The sequence below is a fragment of the Mus caroli genome, unplaced genomic scaffold (assembly GCF_978045245.1).
Source record: "Mus caroli unplaced genomic scaffold, Mus_caroli_1 scaffold_11, whole genome shotgun sequence".
In the NCBI taxonomy this organism is placed as follows: Eukaryota; Metazoa; Chordata; class Mammalia; order Rodentia; family Muridae; genus Mus; species Mus caroli.
The window spans coordinates 78,312,416-78,333,167 of NW_028227266.1; the positions used below are offsets into that span (position 1 = coordinate 78,312,416).

A 20,752-nucleotide genomic window follows, 5' to 3' on the forward strand; every position below is an offset into this window, starting at 1 on the left:
GCTTCCTCCTGCAGTCAATGTGAATGAATACAGAGGTCTACAGCTAGACAATGTGCAGAGTGAGAGAGACATTGGGACACTCAATCCTAAACAGGAAGTCTTCATCAGACCCTCCCCTTGGGTCTCACAGAGCTCTGCACAAGAGGTGGTGGAAGACTTTAAGACCCAGAGGAAAATGAAAAAAAAAGAAAATGGTGCCTTCCAGATATAAAATTGATGCACACAAGAACTCACAGGAACTGCAACAGTATGCGCAGAGCCTGCACGGGTGGAACTTAGAAATGGCTGCTGTGCTAAGAGAGGGAAGTGACCTCAAGCTTCCATCCATAACTTCTTGAGTGAACTCAAGAAGCTACCTACAACTGCTTGCAAAGGAAAAACTAGTTTTCTCCAATGGAGTCTCACAGGATATACAAACCACACTTAAGACCAGGCTCTTTGCTCAGCTGTAGGCCGTAGATAGTCAACACAAAATGAACTCAATATTATTTTTGTAGATTTTTTTTTTTTGCTATCAAGTTGCTTTGTTTGAGCTTTTAAAAAAGTGCTCCTGGTCTTTTGCTTCTATATTATGGTGTGTGTGTGTGTGTGTGTGTGTGTGTGTGTGTGTGTGTGCATTTTCCTTGGTTTCAATGTTATTTGTTTCCTTCTTTGTTTTCTAAAGAGAAAGAGAGAGAAAGAATGGAATTGAATGAGTGGAGAGATGGGAAGGGCTTGGGAGAAGATGGAAGGGAAACTTATCAGAACTATTAGATTTTTCAGTTGATTACTCTGAATCCAGATTGCACTGGAAATATATATTCAAAGTACACCAAAAAGAAAGGAAGACAGAGAGAGACAGAGACAGAGAAACAAATAGAGAGACAGAGAGTCAGAGACAGAGACAGAGACAGGAAGGAAGAAATGAAGGAGGAAAGAAGAAAGAAAGAAAGAAAGAAAGAAAGAAAGAAAGAAAGAAAGAAAGAAAGAAAGAAAGAAAGAAAGAAAGAAAGAAAGAAAGAAAGAAAGGAAGGAAGGAAGGAAGGAAGGAAGGAAGGAAGGAAGGAAGGAAGGAAGGAAGGAAGGAAGGAAGGAAGGGAACGAAGGAAGGAAGGAGGAAGGAAGGAAAGAAAGAAGAAAGAGGTTGTATCTAAAAGCAGAGCTAAAATCATTCCCAGGCAAAAGCTGGGAAATTCCTAACCAGACCTATCTTACAAGGAATGCTATATATTCCCTCAAGTTGAAATGAAATTACAGCAGAGAGCACGAGTGTACAAAGTATGAAGCACATTGATAAACAGAAGCACAAATACAAAAAATATATACTACTACTTCAGGCAATGCTTAATAACCTTAAATGCCAACATCAAAGACAAATATATGACAAATAAGTAAAACCGAAAAGTTAACTGGTGCACAATGTAATAGATGTAATTGGAACATTAGTAATGAATTTAGAGGGGAATACTAAAAGTAGAGACTCATCTACAGTTGACACTAAGTTGTTATAAATTCAATATAGACTGTTAAGAGTATAAAATATTTTAAATGTTATAATAATCATAAAGAAAATACATAAAATAAAAGATGAAGAATATCTACATAATAAAAAATTCTATAAGTGGCACACAAAAGAGAGAAAGAGACTGAAGGACTGAAGACAAACAAAATAGTATCAGTATGGCATAGTAAACCTTTTCCTAGAACTAGCCTAAATGTAAATAGATTTGCTTCTAATCAAAGATGTAGATTGAATAGATTTCTTTTTTAAAAAAGACTTGAATACGTTATATGTACAGCAAAAATGTAAAACAAATATTGGCCAATCTCAACAGTATAATTAACAGAAGTGAAATAAGGGGGAAATGTAAACACTATCTTTTTCAAAAGTGCATAAAACACTAAAGAAAAGAAGCAAGAAATGATGGACTTGACAATACTGTAGACCACATGAACCTAAGAGACTCATCTACAGCATATTACCCATGAGTAGCAGAATACATATTTTTTCCTCAAGTACTCAGGAAATATTTTCCATGATAAACCGCGATAGGTTCTATAACACAACCTTCAAATCTTAAAGCTGAAATCATATGAAGTTTCTTTTTATCAACAATAAAATAAATCTAAAAGTCAGTCACAGGAGGAAAAGGAGAGAGACCATAAAAAAGTAAACTCCCCTAACCCACCCCGCCGATAATTCCCTTAGTGCTGCCTACATGAGAACCTGCCATGGACCATGCTCCTAAAGAAAAGTGACACTCTCTCCCCGAGAAGTCAGCAACTGCCAAGAGTATCCTAGCTAGAGTGGGGGTTGCAGGAACCCCCTTTCCCTCTGTGTTGGGATTATTGATTTGTTTGTTTTCTATGGAACATTTTTAACATTATTTCTTTTATTTTTGAGATTATAATTACATCATTTCCCCCTTCCCTTTTTACCTTCCAAGCCTTCACATATACACCTTTCCTGCTTTTTTCAAATCCATGAACTATTTGCAATGGCTGCCTCAAACATGTAAAATAGTGTGCTTTCAACCATATAGTAGAGAATGTTCTAAGTGAAAAGAATCGCCATGCAAGCCAATGAAAGCAAAGGCCTTGGTGGAGTAAAGTGTTTTGTTTTGTTTTGTTTTGTTTTGTTTTGTTTTGTTTTGTTCTAATATATCAAAGAATCTGCTACATATTGACAAGAGGAAAAACTGAGATTTGGGTCCAAGATCTCATCTAACTCCTCTCACATCTTAAGTAGTCTTCAAATCTCACTCCCTAACACTGAATAATATGATGAGGTAAACGCATGTGTTTTTGGGCAAATCTATGCCAAAGCAGTTTCAAAAAGGAAACCCGGAGCCATTGAGGTGGTGCTCCAAAAAAAGAAGGATGGGCGTTTGTGGTCTAGGCTTCTCATAGGGAAACTTGGGATGTCACAGCCAGAGGATTCCTATGCCAGGCCTGACCTAGATAAAGTTCCTTTCTCCGCCTTCTGCCTGGTGCTCCTTCCGCCCTGACCATCTGAGTTCTGGTGTAGTGGGAAGCGTTCAGTATGGCAAATTGTAAATGGTTGCTGGCATTGCTCTTAGCCATCTGGAATGGACACAGATTCTAGAGAAAAGTAGAGGTACCCAGGTCATGCAGACTCCGTTAACCTTCTACTGCCCCTGTTAGAAACTATCCCAAATTTAGTAGTTTAAAACAATGCAGCCGTATCTCACAGCTGCTCAGGTTTGAAGTCCAGTACACTACAATGGAAGCTGGGGACAGGAGGGGCTACATTCTTTTCTGCAGGTTCCTCTCAGATGGCCTGCAGTCAGTCCTTAGCTTCCTATCTTCCATTTTCAGTGTCCTCTGCATTAAACTCTGACCATTCTTCCACAGTCATATCCCCCTCTAATCCTGACTATGGAACAGAAAAGTATCATGATTCTGTGATGAAGCTAAAACTAAGGCTAGGGATTCTGTAGTATAGACATGATAGAGAATAACTATAGCTAGATATGTCTTCTCAGAATCTTTGATCACATCTTCAAAGTCCTTTTAACAATATAAACACGTAAAGTATCAGAGATTAAGGCATAAGCAATTTGGGAGCCTTTACTCTGCCTTTGTATAGATAGACCCGTGCCATAGTTATGCAGGCAGTGGTGGTTAGGGGAGAGCACTGTTTGTGATTTGTTTTTTGTTTGTTTGTTTCCTTCTTTACTTCCCTTTCTTTCCTGAATCTTCTGATTATATCTCCTTATTTCTCTGCTCCCTCGCATTAGGTATCTGGATAATTATTTCAACAAAATGTGTTTGAAAAGAATAAAAAAGAAAAAAAAGAGATAAAGAAGGAAAAAAAAACAAAGAGAATTTTGATGCTATTCTACCTACATCATAAATTTAAGTCAGGAGTCATTAGATTTGAGAATCTGTGCACCAGCGTTAACCATCACTAGTGGAATTTAGGTATAAGAGATGGGAGTTTCTTCCTTTCCAAGTGAAATAATATATTTCACTTGTTCGGTATTCAGGGTAATACACATTCAAAGGATTATACATATAATATATATATATATATATATATATATATATATATATATATATATATATATGTGTGTGTGTGTGTGTGTGTGTGTGTGTGTGTGTGTGTGTGTGTGTAGGAAATGTAATATATATTCCTTTATCAGTTTAAAAAATATTTTGAATATGAAAATGGTTAGTGTTTGGCGGATAGAGGAGGCACAAAAGAACTGTCCAGTTTCCCTGAGAGTATTTTTTACATCATACTCTGTATCCTCCAAGGCAATTCTAGCCAGAGATTACTTCTTCCCCACTCAAATTCTATGTTCCCTGTCCAGTTTCTTTACAGCAGAAATATTTATTTTCCACTAACTACTGAATTAGAATAGAAACTCTCCTACCCCATAGGGGGCTCCTGCACTGTGAATGAAAGCATACAGGAGCCTTTCTTTTCTGTCCTATCCTGCTCCTCTGACATGGAACCAGAACAGAGAGAAGTCTCAGCATTTGGCTCTAATGACCATGCCTCTGAGACACCAGGTTCTACATGGGCCAAGGTCCTTGGAATGTAAATTTAAAAGATCCTACTACTCCAGGGTTTCATCAACCCCAGTGCTTACCTTTCTAATCCTATTCTCTATAACTCCAGAAACCAAGTAATTATATCCAATGAAAATAAAGTTGAAATTCAACCAATGTGTAGGCTCCAAGAATGTTATAATATGAGAGTTCATATATGATACCAATCAACCTTCTTCCCTCTCTCTCTCATTTTATACTCTCTGCATCTCTGAGATTTAAAGTTCCTCAAGACACTGCTTGAGCCCAGAGCATATGTGTCATTTCTCTGTGTCTGAAGTTATCTTTGGATGGCTTGGATAGAGCTAATTCAAAGCCAGTCAGAAGGACCAGTCCTTGGGGCAGTTTCTGGAATGGCTTATGGATGATACAACACTCAGGTTTAAGCCAACACATAGGATGCCCTGAAAAGATGCACAAGTGCACACCCCTTCACAACACAAATGATTAACGCTCTTTTGAACTTTTGCACCGTCAAACACAGAAAATCACTGCTTCTTACTAACCATAGTTGTATCTCTCTCTTCCTCACTTTCAAATTAGGGAATTTGCTATGTGCACTCATTGTGAGTGCTTCTGAGCCAGTCAGCAACGCTCAGGCCATATGAAAGAACTTAACTTCAGATAGTAAAACAAACCCATATCTTGAGAAATAATATCATATCACATATCACTTGGTTTTTGGAATACCATCTGTCTAGGCCTGACAAGTTCACAAAAGTAAAATCCTCTGCCTCTTGGTAAGATGACACGAAATTATTTCATGAGGCTGAATAGTTACTAAAAGGTGGGTACACATTGGTGAGTTGCCTTTCAGTTTTTCTAGGACACTCTGTTTGCTGGACAAAGACTGATATTTCATCAGTTCTGTTAACTGGTACCAGCTTTCTAACTTATGCTCATGAATTTTGACACCTTAGCACTGCTCAGTCTAAGCTCTCCTGGATAGAATGTTCATGGTTTGAGCCTTTGAAATCTGAGTGTTCTCAACACAGTCAGACCTAAATACTCTCAGAAATAGTATTTGACAAGTAATATGAAGGTGGTAAATGAAGGGACCTGTCTATGGGGAGTGAGAAGGGAGCGAGAGAGACTGACTTGGTACTCTGATTCAAGAGTTTCACTAATTATAAGAAAACAAACTTAATCTGCCTCACATGAGTTTGAAAAGAGACCCTCTTAAGGACTCCAGGCAGTGAGCTAGCTTTAAGTTCTCAGGCTCATAAAACAACCATTTTAATTAAATACAGAGATTCTCCACCAACTCTAGTCCTCAATTATTTAAGACTTTAAGAAAATGACATTAAAATGGAATTAATAAAGATGCTGACAAACCCATGACCATGGAAAGCAGAAAATGAAAATGGTGGTTATTGTTGCTATTATATTAAGTGAGGTCTTATAACTGGGAAGCATGAACACTTCCCTCATATGGTTTAAATTAATCCATAAAGATTTTCATATGCTGTTTGTTCCATATATACCCTAAATCATGTTGCTTTAAAAGGGCAATGTAAGTCCACATGCCCCTAATAGTGAGGCAGACACACCAAGGAATCTTTTTTAGCCACAGGGATCATGTGCAATTCAATTTCATAGCCTGAAATTAAAGAAACATTACGGACACCTCTCAAAAAATCTAACCACTCAAAAAAAATTATCTCCTCTTCTCACAGCTGTTGAAAGCAAAGTAAAGCACAGAGTCTCTGCGTGGCAATGACTTTCATGGGGCAGGTTTCATTTCCTGGTTGTGCAAGTGCCCATCACCTTTGAATACTGCAGTAATTGTTGCCACTTATGATCATGATGAAAATAATGGAATGTGATGATATGAACCATCACCCTGAGCACCATCCCTTTCACTTTTAAACATAAACTTCAAAATATAGATTTAAGTTGTAGAAAATGTCTCTTTTTCCCAACTAACAATTAACTGAAAATCAAATAGAACATGCTGCTTTTTAATAAATGTACCCAAAATAATTATTTCAGCCAGACAGGAAAAAAAAATCCTACTGAAAAGGAATTATGTGAAAGATTCCTTCTCCTTCCAACAAACACACATCAAAGGTTGGCACTCTGCACCGTGCAGGCAAAGCTAGCATTCCGTTAAGAAGCAGAGACACAGCATTTTCCAGATACGTGAATCCATTTCTGCCGAATGTTTTCTGAACAGAATTTCAAATTGTTTAAGTGTGTGGCAGCTCGGGATGCCACCGTGGATCACCGTCAAGGCACATTCTTGAAAGTGAGCGTCAGTCCCTTTCTGCCATTCTTAACAAATGCCCTCTTCTGGCCTCCACAGGCAACTGCAGATATATAGCATACACTCACACACACACACACACACACACACACACACACACACACACAGGAGAGAGAAAAAGACAGAGAGACAGAGAGAGATAGAACACATAAATAAAACTAAATCATTAAAAATAAAAATGCCTATAAAACCATGATAGCACAATTTTATGAGCATGAAAATAAACAAATGCATGTCAGGTTAAATAAAAAGTGCAAAGAAATCAACAACAACAACAAAAAAGGAATCTGCCATCAAAAAAAAGGTGCAAAGAAATCTTAATATACAACAAAACTGACATCCCTGTTAATTTAGCAAATGGAATATTTAATAGTATAGGCCCAGCTAAATCTACAGGACAAATACAGTCACACATTTGCATAGGTAAATTTCAGGCAGCCTAAAAACCTTTTATGTTCAAAGTTCAATGCCTCTACATTATAAAATTCCAGGAGAAACTAGTATTAAAAGGAACATACCTTGAGATGGAAAGGCTGTGTGCAACAAACATATAGCCAATGTCACACTAAATGATGAAAAATTAAGAGCATTTCTTCCAAAATCTGAAACAGGAGTGTCTACTCTCTCCATTTTGACTTAGTATAAAGCTTGAAGTCTTTGCTAGGTTAGTGTGGCAAGAGAAAGAAAGGAAAGAAAACACACAGGAAAGGAAGAAGTCAAATGATCACTACACACGCACATGAAATAACACTGTAATCCACATACCTTAGAAATCCTACTGTAAAAAATACTCTTGGACCCAATGAACACTTTCAGAAAAGTAACAGAATATAAAAATCAACATGCCCAAATCAAATGTTTCTCTATGCCCCATTAATTAACTTAGAAGATATCATATAGAAAATCCCACCCATGGAAGCTTTGATTAAAATAATAATAATAACTCCATTAGTTAGTTTCCTGTTGCTGTGATGATATGCCAGAACCAAAATCAACTTATAGAAGAGTTTACTTTGACTTTAGATTCTAAATTCTAAAAGATCTAAAAAATGATCTAAAGGATGTAAATTTTCTAAAGGAGTCTGTGGTGACAGGAGAGGTATGGCTGCAGGTGGCAGAAGCAGAAAGCTGGCAGATCACATATCATCTTCACACAGGAAGCAGAGAAGGAAATGGGAAGTAGGAGAAAGCTATATTATTTATATGAGTACATTGTAGCTATCCTCAGACACTCTAGAATAGGATATAGGAGCCTATCACAAATGGCTGTAAGTTGGGTTGCTGGGAATTGAACTCAGGACCTCTGGAAGAGCAATCAATGCTCTTAAATGTTGAGCCATCTCTCCAGCAGGATAAAGCTATAAAGGCTCACTCAAAGACTTTCCCATTGATGTACTTCCTCCAGTAAGTCTGTACGTCGTGGAGGTCCGACAACCTCCCCAAAGTCAGCAACTGAAACCAAGTGTTCACATATGTGAGCCTGTGGGGACATTTCCCATTAAATTCACCACAATAACCTTAGGAATAAACCTTACTAAGGAAAGGAAAGACCTCTGCAATAAAACCTTAAGACACTGAAAAAAGAAAGTGAGAAAGACACTAGAAGATGGGAAAACTTCCCATTTTCATGATTGCTATAAATACTGTTTAAAAAAAAAAAAGCCCTATGGTTAAAAAGAAAAACAAGCCATAGGTTACATAAAATGTTCATAAGAATTCCAATACTACTCATTACAGAACTATAATAAACAATCAAAACTTATACATGAAAGCAAAAGGCTCCCAACAGTCAAAGCAGAGGAATAGTGCTGGAGATATCACAATACACAACCTCAAACAAAATCAGTATGGTACTATCCCAAAACAGCCATCAAAACCACTATAATACAACAGAGGACCCAGAGACAAACCCCCACAGCCACAGCTACCTCGTTTCTTAAATATTTTGTATAACTTTGTAGATAAGTACTACATCATCCTCCCTTTTCCCTCCTACTACTCTCATGTCCTTTCCACTCCTCAGATTCATGGCCTCTTATTCCTTAATTATTATTGTGGTTTCTCTATATATGTATATGTGAATTTATAAATGCAACCATTGAGGATTGAATAACCTATCAGAAGCCCATCTCTGGAGAAGATGAGTTCTCCCTTTCTCACCAGCCTGCAGTTCTTCAGCTAGGAGTGGAAACTTGTGAGATTGTCCCCATCAGTACTGTTGTCAGTTGGTGTTCTTTGGGGTGTTGTTTTGGCAAACATATTGCTGATACTTCACAGGTGGTGCTTCCCTGCCATACATAAAAAATGCAATCTCACAACAGACATCCTGGTACTCTGGCTCTAGCAATCTTAATAAAGCTGCCAGAAGTGCACATTGGAGAGAGGGTCACCTCTAAGAAATGGAGTAACATGTAGAAAAACGAATCCAGGTGTAGCTCTCTCACAACAGATGAAAATCAATCCAAAATGAATCAGAGCTCTGAATGTAAGGTCTAACTCATTGAAACTACTACAAGAGAGCAGAGAAAATGCTTTAATACATGGCATAAATGATAATTCTTTGAAAACAAATAATACAGTAGAACGGAGATTAATTTCAAGAATTGTCAAAGGAGATTACAAAAAGAGTATAACTTCTGAAAGGAGGACATAATTGCCAGAATAAAGGAACTGCCTAGGGAATGGGAGAGGGGCATCCATCTTACCTATACATGTGACAGGAGATTTGGGTGTAGGATTATAGAGTACTTCAAAATTTAAAAACCAAAGCCCAAAATCATCCTGTCAGTGTGTTAATGAACTGACCAGGCAGTTCCCAAAGGAAGAAAGAAAAATGACCAATAAATATTTGAAAAAGCTTTCAACATTGTTAGCTATTAGAAAACATTACATTGCTTTTGGCTCTCAGAACACCACCATGGTGGTCAGCAAGAACAGGAGCCCGATGAAAGGCATCAAGAAGAGAGCCAAGAAGAAAGTGGTTGACCCACTTTCTAAGAAAGACAGGTATGTAAAAGCTCTGGCTATGTTCAGATTAGAAGTGTTGGGAAAACACTAGTCCTAAGGATGCAAGGAGCCAAAATTGCATCTGTTAGCCTCAAAGGTCTTGTGTTTGAAGTGAGCCTTGCTGGTCTGCAAAGTTAGAAAATTCAAGCAAGTTATTGAGGATGCTAGGGGAAAAATGGTCTGACTAATTTCCATGGCATAGGTCTTACCAGGGACAAAGTGTGTTTCAAGGTCAAAAGTGGCAGACCATGATTGAAGCTTGAAGCTCATGTTGATGTCAAGACAGCTGATCATTATTTGCTCTGTCTGTTCTATGTTGGTTACACACACACACACACACAAATGCAACAACCAGATATGCAAAACAGCCTGTGCACAGTACCAGCAAGCCCACCAGATCTGGTAGATTATCACAGAAATCATGCCTGAAGAAGTGCAGACTTGAAGGAAGTGCTTAATAAACTGGTTCCAGGCACCATTGGAAAAGACATAGAAAAGGCTTGCCAATCCATTTATCTTCTTCAAGATGTCTTCATTAAAAAGGTTAAAATACTGAAGAAACCCAAGTTGGATTTGGGAAAACTCCCAAAGCTCCATGTTGAAGGTAGAAAACCATATGAATCACCAGTCCAAGAAAGTGTTTAAAATCCAGATTTTTAATTGTGACTAATAAAAAGTCCTATTTGTGATGATAAAAGAAAGAAAAGGCAAGGAAAACTATAAATTAAAACTTCCTAAGATTGGATTTTACTCAGGTGAAAAGGCCATCCCTACTGGATGGTTTTGTGTGTCAACTTAACACAAGCTGGAGTTATCACAGGGAAAGGAGACTGCTTTGAGGAAATGCCTCTATGAGATCCAGCTGTAAGGCATTTTCTCAATTAGTGATCAAGTTGGAAGGGCCCATTGTGGGTGGTGCTATCCCTGGGCTGATAGTCCTGAGTTCTTTTAATAAAGCAAACTGAGCAAGCTAGGGGAAGCAAGCCAGTAAGCAGCACCCCTCCATGGCCTCTGCATCAGCTCCTGCCTCCAAGTTCCTGCCCTGTGTGAGTTCCTGTCCTGACTTCCTTTGGTGATGAATAGCAATGTGGAAGTGTAAGCTGAATAAACCCTCTCCTCCACAACTTGCTTCTTGGTCACGGTGTTTTGTACAGGAATACAAACCCTAACTAATACACCATCATAAAGAGAACAAATAACAAATCCTGAGAAGGAGGTGGGAAAAGAGGAATCCATGTGTATTTCTGGTGGGAGTATAATTTTGTATGAGCATACCAGAAACAGGACTGCCAAATGGCCCAGATGTGCCAGCCTTGGGTATATAACAAAAGAACTATAACACCACAGTAAGTCAACACACCAGAAAGGGAATTTATACATCCATAATTATCACAGAGTTGTTTACAATAGCTATGAAACAGAACTACCCTGCATGTCCATGGTAGATGATAAAATATTTTCAATGTGATGTATAAACACAATGGGATTTTTATAGCCATAAAGAAAAACGAAATCATGGCAATTGTGGGAAAATGGATGCAACTAGAAAATATTATGTTGTAAAATAAATGCTGCACATTTTATCTGCTGAATCTAGATTTTAAAGTGTGTATGTGTGTGCATATGTTTATTTCTTAAGCTAGAAAAGGGGTTATGAGAGGGAGGAAAATATCTTAAGTAGGGTGAAAGATAGGGTAAAAATACACGTAAAATCAAAACACAGACTAACTGTGGTAAGACAGCTGGAGAGAGTGTGGGGACCCCTGGGATGACAGTGGGGGAAGGGAGAAAATGTCCATAAAATACAATGACACATATGTTTGAAGATGTCACGATGAAACTCCCTACTTTATATGCTAGCTAAAAATTGAATTAAAGTTTGCCTGCTGAAAAGAAAAACTATAATGTCTTTGTTTCCCCCATCTCCTGTCCAACAGCGTAAGCCTTGAGTCCAAGGAGTCTAATAAGCATCCCACGACTCTACTTCAGTCACCCCAGGAAGGCACTAATTATACACACAAAGGCTTTTTATTTTCTCTCCTACATGATCTCTCAAATGTTTGCAGCATAGCAACTCTCTTGCTCCCTCCGCTGACCCCTCTCTTTCAGCTTCCTTCCCTTGTTTCCCATGGTCTTGGCATGTTGCAGATGTTTACTGGATCAGAACTCCCTCCATCCTGCCACTTTTGATGACTCAGTGGTCTTGTTTCCTCTACATGTGGGTGTCTGCTGGTGGATTGGCCTGCCCTGCTTGATCTGTTTCTGGTCCTAATACCTTACTGATTAGAAACCAAGAACTGAAGAACCATCTTCAGCCATGTAGTCCTTAAGCAACCTACATTCATGACTTCAAGCCTCAGCATCAACCTTGACTGGTACAATCTGCACATTCCCTCCCATGACTTGTCCAGCTTCCGTCAAGCAATGTGATTGGTTATTGCATTTTTTTGTGTGTGTCTTAAACTGAGCCAATCAGTGTCTGGTTTTTGGAGATTTGTCAAAACTATGGAAAAAGACTTTTGAATCCACAGTAGTGACCTCTAAGATATAAGTCCAGAGCTGAAGGTGTTGATCTCACTTAGAAAGCCTACCAGACAGGGGTCCATTTAGGACAAAGAGGTAGAATGGGAGTAAGATAAAGGAGGCATTGGTGCTGGGTGACAGAGAGGAGCTGTGTTAATGCTCAGGGTAGGGTGTTTCAGCTCAAGTGATGAGCTTTTGGGGAATATCTTTAATTCTTCATTTACATAATCTCAATGTTAATAACTTTAACAATGAATTTATAAAATTCCTAAAGCTTTAACAACTGATTCCAATACATTCTTGCCTCTACTTGGAATGCTGGGATGTTTCTTGGCCGAATTAATTAGTAATTTTTATAGCTACCAAATGGCTACTTTTGTAACTCAGTCTATACTTGTTAGTGGCCACTCTATCCTGAAGAGAAGTTTTGGGGTTTTGTCTGTTTGTTTGTTTGCCTATTTATTTTTTTTACCTTAGTATGATCTCACTGATCCCGACTTATTTACATACTTGAATTAGCCCTGCCTTAGTAAGTAAGAAGCTAAGTTGGTGCCTGCTACATTTTTACCTATCTTTGTGATTTTTTTTTGGACTTTTGGAATTTTTAGTTTGAAATTTGTTCTTACTTTTTAATTCAAGAAAATATTCTGTGTTCACATATTATCTCCGTGCAAGTAACCATTGCCCTGTTGCCATGGTCTCCATATTTTACCCACTGTAGGCCATGAACAACGCTCTATGCTGCATGGATGCCCTCTTCTTCACTGCTTGAGTTGGTACCCATTCAGCCCCAGTCCTGAGTGAACTCGGTGTATACATTTCAGATTCAACATTTACAATTTGAATATGGAACTATGTCAGGAATTAGCAAAGAGCTTTAAGAATCACATAATGAACTCACAAACTATACATTTTCTGTCATATCTGCAGCTGCTCACCGATGCCATGGCAAATGGTGGGTGTGGCAATATTCTAATAAAACTTTATTTTTAATTAATTTGTTTTTTATTTTAAAATGTTTTCATTCAATACATTTGATCATATTATTCCCCTCTTCCAGCTCCTAACCCCTTACATACCTAATGTCATTTTCTTTATCTTTCTCTAAAAAAGAAAGGAAAGAAGAAAGAAAATTAAAACAAACCAACTAAAAATAATTAGACAAAACACACACAAACACACACACACAAACAAACATGAATGAAGTCCACTGTGGTTTCGCCAGCTTCTTATTTACAGATAGCCAGTACATGTAGTTTGATGACCTTTTGTAGATGTTCATGAGGTCCGTATTCATTTTCTTATAATATCTTGATGTATTTTAATATAAGAACAATTTTGACTTGGTAAAGTAATTTGATAAGTGTATATTCTCCCCTTTAATTTCTGAGGAAAATTATGCAGAACTGTTTTATAGAAGCTTTCAACCAGTCAACTTTTCACATACTAGATGCCAGAAACCAAGCGTTTATCTCTTACTTTAAAAAAGTGGTCTTGGTAAGACCTCATTATGAAGCCTTTTTTGACCTATTAAATTGATCTCTGTAACTAACTGCCAAAAAACAATTTATTGCAACATTAATTTTCCTGAAAATTTTCTAGATGGGGGTTTGATCCTTCTACTATTACAAAACCATTTTAATTTAAAGAAAGGGATAGAAAGGAAATTAAGAATGTATATATTCTGATACATACCTTGTTAAACAGAGTTAATGTTTATGAATCTCTTCCATCATGAGTTAACATCCTGCCTTGTTAAATCTTACAGTGATGTATCATTTCACAAGCTATCATGATGAAACCCTAACAACTCAGGACCCTGGACATCACTGAGATTATACTTGAAATGTGACCACAAAAGAAGCTCCAGACCTATAGAAGACTGAGTTTGTCATAGGCATGTGCACAGGCATGATCCTTGCTAAACTTACCAAGAAATCTCTGGTCCAAATGGAGAAAATTATAACACTTGGACCTACAGGAAATCTGCAATATGCCCATGACATGACAGAAACAAGTTATGTGTGATGTGCATGTACACAGCCTGTAACAATCCTGAAGCATCTCTCTTCTGTGCTCTGTCCTTTCCCGGGACATTTCCTTTTCCTATCAGATGCTCTCATGGGACTGAATGAAAGTGGGCATGGAGGCTCATGCTCCTCCTGATCACGTCTGCTTGCTTCATACTTGGCTCCTACACACAGATTAGGAGAAGAAAAGTTTGAAATTAATGACTTACTTATTCTTTAGAATGATACATTTCCTAGCAGTGATTAAATCCCCATCCTTTGGCCCTTACTGCCAATGGCGTAATTGTGTTGCTTAATTCATGAAATGAATGAGAAATTTAAGTTCCATAGACTGTAGTATAGGCTTAGATTTTTCTTTAAAACCTGCTTTTAATAAAGGTTCTCAAATGCTTCAAGCTCCCCACCACCACCACTTCTATCCCACTGTCTGAAGGTAGGGGAGAAAAGATGGTAAGCAGGACAAGGGGATATGGACCTGTTTAAAAGTAGTTCCGCATTCTTACCTGGAAGTCTTGAACAATAGTTCCTAAATGACCAGAAAGTAACTGAAGACATCAAAGAAGATGCAAAACCTTTTATAGAATTATACAAAAATGAAAGCACAATGAGCTAGAAATTTGGAATGTGGCTAAGAAAAAAATATGCAAATATTTACAATAAAAAATAAGAGCAATCTATAACATCTCAATGTCCCAGTCAAACAAGAGCCATCCAAACTTCAAAGGAGTAGATGATGAGAGATAATACAAACCAGGGCAGAACTCCATGCAACGGGGATTGTATTTGGTTCCTTTTCTCATTGCCATGACAAAGACCTGACAAGATAACTTTAAGTGGGGAAGGATCCATTTTGGCTCTCATTTTGAGTGTACAGTTCGCAATGGAGGGAAGTCACTGTGGCAAGTGCAGAGGCATCGATCCCAGTGGTTGGCAGTCAGAAAGCATAGCCAGAGACTTGTCTTGCTTTCACTTTTACATTCAATCTGGGATAGCCACAGAATGTGTTGCCTGTACACAGAGTGGATCTTCAGACTTTTGTCAATTTTTTAAATTATGTACAATGTAAATTAATTTACATTATTTATTACTGCCTCCATGTACATCTGTGTGAGGGTGTCAGATCCCCTACAACTGGAATTACAGAATATTGTGAACTGCCATGTGGGAGCTGGGATTTGAAATTGGGGCCTCCATCTCACCAGCCCCATGTATTCAGTCATAATTAATCCAGTCTAAAAACTCTTTCACAGACAGGTCCAGAGGTTTGTTTACTAAGTAATTCCAGACTTTGTCAGGTTGACAATCAATATTAATTACCACAGACACTAAAAGTATAATACATTCATAGAAGTCATCACACTCAAGTCAACCCACATAATCACTAAATATCAGATTGCTTGTACAGAGCTGTGTTGAGTGAGGGACAGTGGCTGAAAGGACAAAGGTAAGTTACCCGTGATAGCACCTATTAACTAATGATGGCCAGAAGATGAGGAAAAACAGTACCTTCTGCTACAGTGAGGTGGAAGTTTCTGGATCTGTCAGGTGATATAAACTCATGCGGTGTTTTGCTAAGAAACCCACATGGTGTTTGACTGAGGCAAGACCCATGAGAGGACATGTAGTGTTTGGAGAGAGTATAAATAGGACTCACTGGGCAGTGATGGCATGCTGGGTTAGCTAGCGTCTCAATGCTTTGTTGGTCCTGCATTCCTCTCTGATCTTCACTTAATTGAGAAAGGCATGGCAGAGAACTTTTCCTGGTATCCCAGCTGGTCCTGGTTGCTGCCACTGACTCAATCTGATTTGACAGAAGCCTAGAGGTTTCTGCTAGATCGTGCCACCACTGTTTGTGTTTGCTACCCTTACACTACTGAACTGGACTGTTGGCATCCTGACAGAGATTAGAATCAACCCAAGAAACTACTTTTAAACAGGTCCATATCCCCTTGTCCTGCTTACCATCTTTTCTCCCCTACCTTCAGACAGTGGGATAGAAGTGGTGGTGGTGGGGGAGCTTGAAGCATTTGAGAACCTTTATTAAAAGCAGGTTTTAAAGAAAAATCTAAGCCTATACTACAATCTCTGGAACATAAATTTCTCATTCATTTCATGAATTAAGCAACACAATTACGCCTTTGGCAGTAAGGGCCAAAGGATGGGGATTTAATCACTGCTAGGGAATGTATCATTCTAAAGAACAAGTAAGTCATTAATTTCAAGCTTTTCTTCTCCTAATCTGTGTGTAGGAGCCAAGTATGAAGCAAGCAGACGTGATCAGGAGGAGCATGAGCCTCCATGCCCACTTTCATTCAGTCCCATGAGAGCATCTGATAGGAAAAGGAAATGTCCCGGGAAAGGACAGAGCACAGAAGAGAGATGCTTCAGGATTGCTACAGGCTGTGTGCATGCATATTACACATAACTCATTTCTATCATGCCATGGGTATATTGCAGATTTCCTATAGGTCTGAGTATTATAATTTTCTCCATTTGGACCAGAGATTTCTTGGTACATTTAGGAAGGATCATGCTTGTACATATGCCTATGACAAACTTGTCAGGCTTCTATAGCTCTACACCACCTTTTTTGGGCTACACCACCAGTCCAGGAAATACTTATGAGCCTACCATTGAGTGTTACTAATTATTCCTTACTCTTAGGAGAAAGGAATTACTAGTCTACTTCTCCTCCTCCTGTCCTTGGGTCTCAATGGCTTCTAAATTTAAATCAGGCTCTCTCTTAATCTCCCTAAAATAATTCCTTGATAATTTTAGAGAAGAGAAGTGTAAGGTGTGAGTAAGTCAAAAAAGACATGCACCTGTCAACAGAAAAAGTGGTGTGAAAACTGATGGTGTTTGCCAACATTTCAGATGTGTGTCTCCAGATATTTTCACACATTCAACCAACACCTGATGTATTTTAAGAGGAAAACTGTAGTTGGTCTGAGTACACATAGCCTAACATAACATAGTAACTATTTGTACAAGATTTACATTGCATTGGGTATTCTAGTAATCTAGAAATTGCCTTACGTGTGAGAGGACTGGATGCTGAGCCATTTACCTACCCTTCCAATCACTCAGGTAAAGATACTTGAGCCTAGAAGTCAGTGTCTTCTTGGACACATATCAAGATCTTATCTCAAAATAAGACAACAACAGCAACAAATCCTAAAATATAGAAGGATGAGTATGAGCTATATGCATGTACCAGCCCTTTCATACAGACTTGAGCAACCGTAGATGTTAGCATCTGTAGGGTCACAGAGCCAAGGAAATGGAGGGACAATTGTACATGCCAAAACATGACATAATAGAACAAAATGTTTGGGTCTTTCTCTGATGTGCTAAAGTTGAATTGATTCAAGCTGCTCTTAAAATGAAGACCTTTTTTTTTTTTTTTTTTTTTTTTTTTTGAGCCTTTGTGTGTAGTGGATACTGATTTCAAAAACTAAATCCCAAGTGAAAGCAGACATGACTGATAACGCTGGAAGAACTTCAAATCACAACCTGTACAGCAGTGATGTTATAGACTATGCCTGCATCTTGGGCTCAAAAGACCCTGGGGAAGCTATTCCAAACACAGAAATCAACTAAACAGGCTGCAGTTTTAATGAGAACCCATCTGTCAATCCCAATTAATGTCCTGCCTTTTTGAATGATGAAGAGAAAATAATGAACAGATTCAAGTAGTGATTATTATTATTCCATTTGTTCACATTTCCAAAATTTACTGAGTTATTTTAGATCATTACTTATGAGGTTTCTTATAAGGACACCCACCCAATATTTATATGAATATCAAATTTTGGGAGTCATTGTCTTTATTAGTTGTTTGGCTCGTCATTTAGATAAACACCTGGCAAAGGCAATTTAAGGATAGAAAGGTTTATTTTTGTCTTATACCTACAAAGGATACACTATAAATGACAGAGAAGGTTTGAAGGTGGAGCAGAAAGCAGCTGGCCAGAGCCAAGGTCAGGAAATAGACAGCCATAGATGAGGGCTTCGACTCAGGTCACTCTCTCCTTCCCATCCAGTCCCAGACTCCCATCCGATGAGATGCTCCTCACACACTTAGGGCGAGGCTTTCCACTGTAATTAACCCAATCTAGACACCCCTGATAAACAGTCAGAGATTAGTTTGCCTGGTGACTCTAATGCTTTATCAAGGTCATTAACAAGAGTAACCATCACTCCACCGTTAGAGTTTCTTTCTTAGTCTTTGCTTTCGAATTAAATACTAAACAAAAGTTTTGAGAATACCACTGGGATTGTTTTGCTTTCCAGTTTACTTACTTAAGTTAAAATGACGTAGTGATCATTCTCCTCCTATTGAGTCAAATCTCTCTCTCTCCTCTCTTGATCAGTTTCCTTTGCTTGCTCTCCCTCAGTAATATACAATTCATCCCCATACTTGATAGTTTTATAGTCAGGCTTCTGAAAAAGCCATAGCAGTACATCAAAATCTCCATGGAAGCAGAACTCCATAAGCCTAATTAATAAATCTGCTTTTATTAAAAGCACAAAATAGTTTAGGTGATATGCTGGTTAGTTTTTTTGTCAAGTTGACACAAGCTTAGGTCAATTGAGACAATGCTTCCATCATATTGCCCCGTAGACAAGTCTGCAACATTTTCTTGATTGAAAATTAATGTGGGCGGTCCCAGCCCACTGCGAGTGGTTCTACCTGTGGGCTGGTGGTTCTGCATGTTGTATAGAAAACAGGCTGAGCAAATCATGGAAAGCAAGCCAGCAATCGGTGTTTCTTTCTCTATGGTTTCTACTTAAATTCCTGCCTCCAAGTCCTTTCTTGAGTCCCTGCTTTAGTGTCTCTTAATAGACTGTGGCACAGGATATGTAATCTAAACAAATGTTTCTTCTTCAAGGTGCCTTTGGTAATGATCTTTATCACAGCGACAGAAAGAAACCTAAGACAAGTGTTTTATTTATTTTGCTTTTTACTTTATGGAACCTGGGAACAGAATAGCAAAATTTTAAAAAAGAGCCCATATGGAGTGGAAAATGTAGAATGTGACAAAGCCTCAGAGCTGAGTGGCTAACAAGAGTGAACCTGTATTTATTACTTTCCTATTGCTGTGATAAATATGCCATGACCAAAAAAATTTCTAAAAGAAAAAACTCAATTGAGCTTATGTTTGCAGAGGGTTAGAGTCCATGGTGTTGAAGGCATGGCAGCAGGAGGAGCTGAGAGCTCACATCTCTAACAACAAACAGGATGAAGAGAGAGTTAGCTTGAAATGGTGCCAGTTTTTGAAACCTCAAAGTCTACCCTCTAGAGACACACCTCTTCCAAAAAGGCCACACCTGTTCTTTCCCCAAAAGTTCCACTAACTGGGGCCCAAATATTCAAACACATGCTCCTGTGTGTAGCATTCTCCTCCAAACCACCACACAGAGCCTGGAATAAAAACTTGACACTAGAGATGCAAATCCACAGGATCTTGAGTTTCCTGGTCACTCCCCTCTGCAGATGTCAATCATGCCTGGTCAGGTTGTGGGGGTGGGTTGTTGTTCTGTTTTTTGTTTTTGTTTTTGTTTTTCCTCTCTCTCTCTCTCTCTCTCTCTCTCTCTCTCTCTCTCTCTCTCTCTCTCTCTCTCTCTCTCTCTCTCCAGCATCCTGTGCCATTGCATCCATCTATATCTTCTTTGTGGAGAGGAAATCCAGCCTTGCACTACACAGAGCTTGAGGGGTTTCCATAGGTATTCTCTGCCTCTACATAGTGACATCCTGATACCCTCAAAAACCAACATAGGTGAAGGCAGATAGATACATAGATAGACACATAGATACATAGATATTTTTAATCCCCTGAGATGGCTTCCAGTTTAACCAGCTTATATCAGTTTGGGCCTTCTAGAAATGCTACTTTCTCTTGCAGTCATATATCCCCATTCTGATTTAGAATCAGATGAAAATTCCCTGCCCCTTTTATCTGAGGTAAATAAAGACTCTAAAGTAAAATCTTTTTCTGTTTCTACTAAAGTAGTGGCCAATCCCCTTCCCATTCTAACATAGTGTCCTTTTCTTAAATAGTGCCCCCTTTTGTGCCATTCAAAGTCCCAGAAGAAGAAAATCTCCCAGAGGCTGTGATACTTTAATGGCAGGATGATTTACAGAGGTGTGAAAGAGCTGGATTTTAAAATGCTGGGAAGCATGCAGACATAAAAAGGCAGAATTTGGGTTGCTACCCTAAGAATAAAGAGCCTGGGAAGAGAGAATCCTGGGAAATCCAAACTGACAGAAGAAGAATCCCAGCACTACGTCTTGGAAATGGCCCAGCATGCCCAGGAAGGAGCCACTGAAGCCTCCTCCAGTTCTCTACTTAGCTTCTCATTCACCGAA

The 20,752-nt window shown here is 38.6% G+C and overlaps 1 pseudogene; it reads left to right on the forward strand.

Moving 5' to 3' along the window:
- The first annotated feature begins 9,740 nt into the window (after positions 1–9,740).
- Positions 9,741–10,474, forward strand: LOC110302377 (small ribosomal subunit protein eS1 pseudogene; annotated as a pseudogene).
- Positions 10,475–20,752: the final 10,278 nt, after the last annotated feature.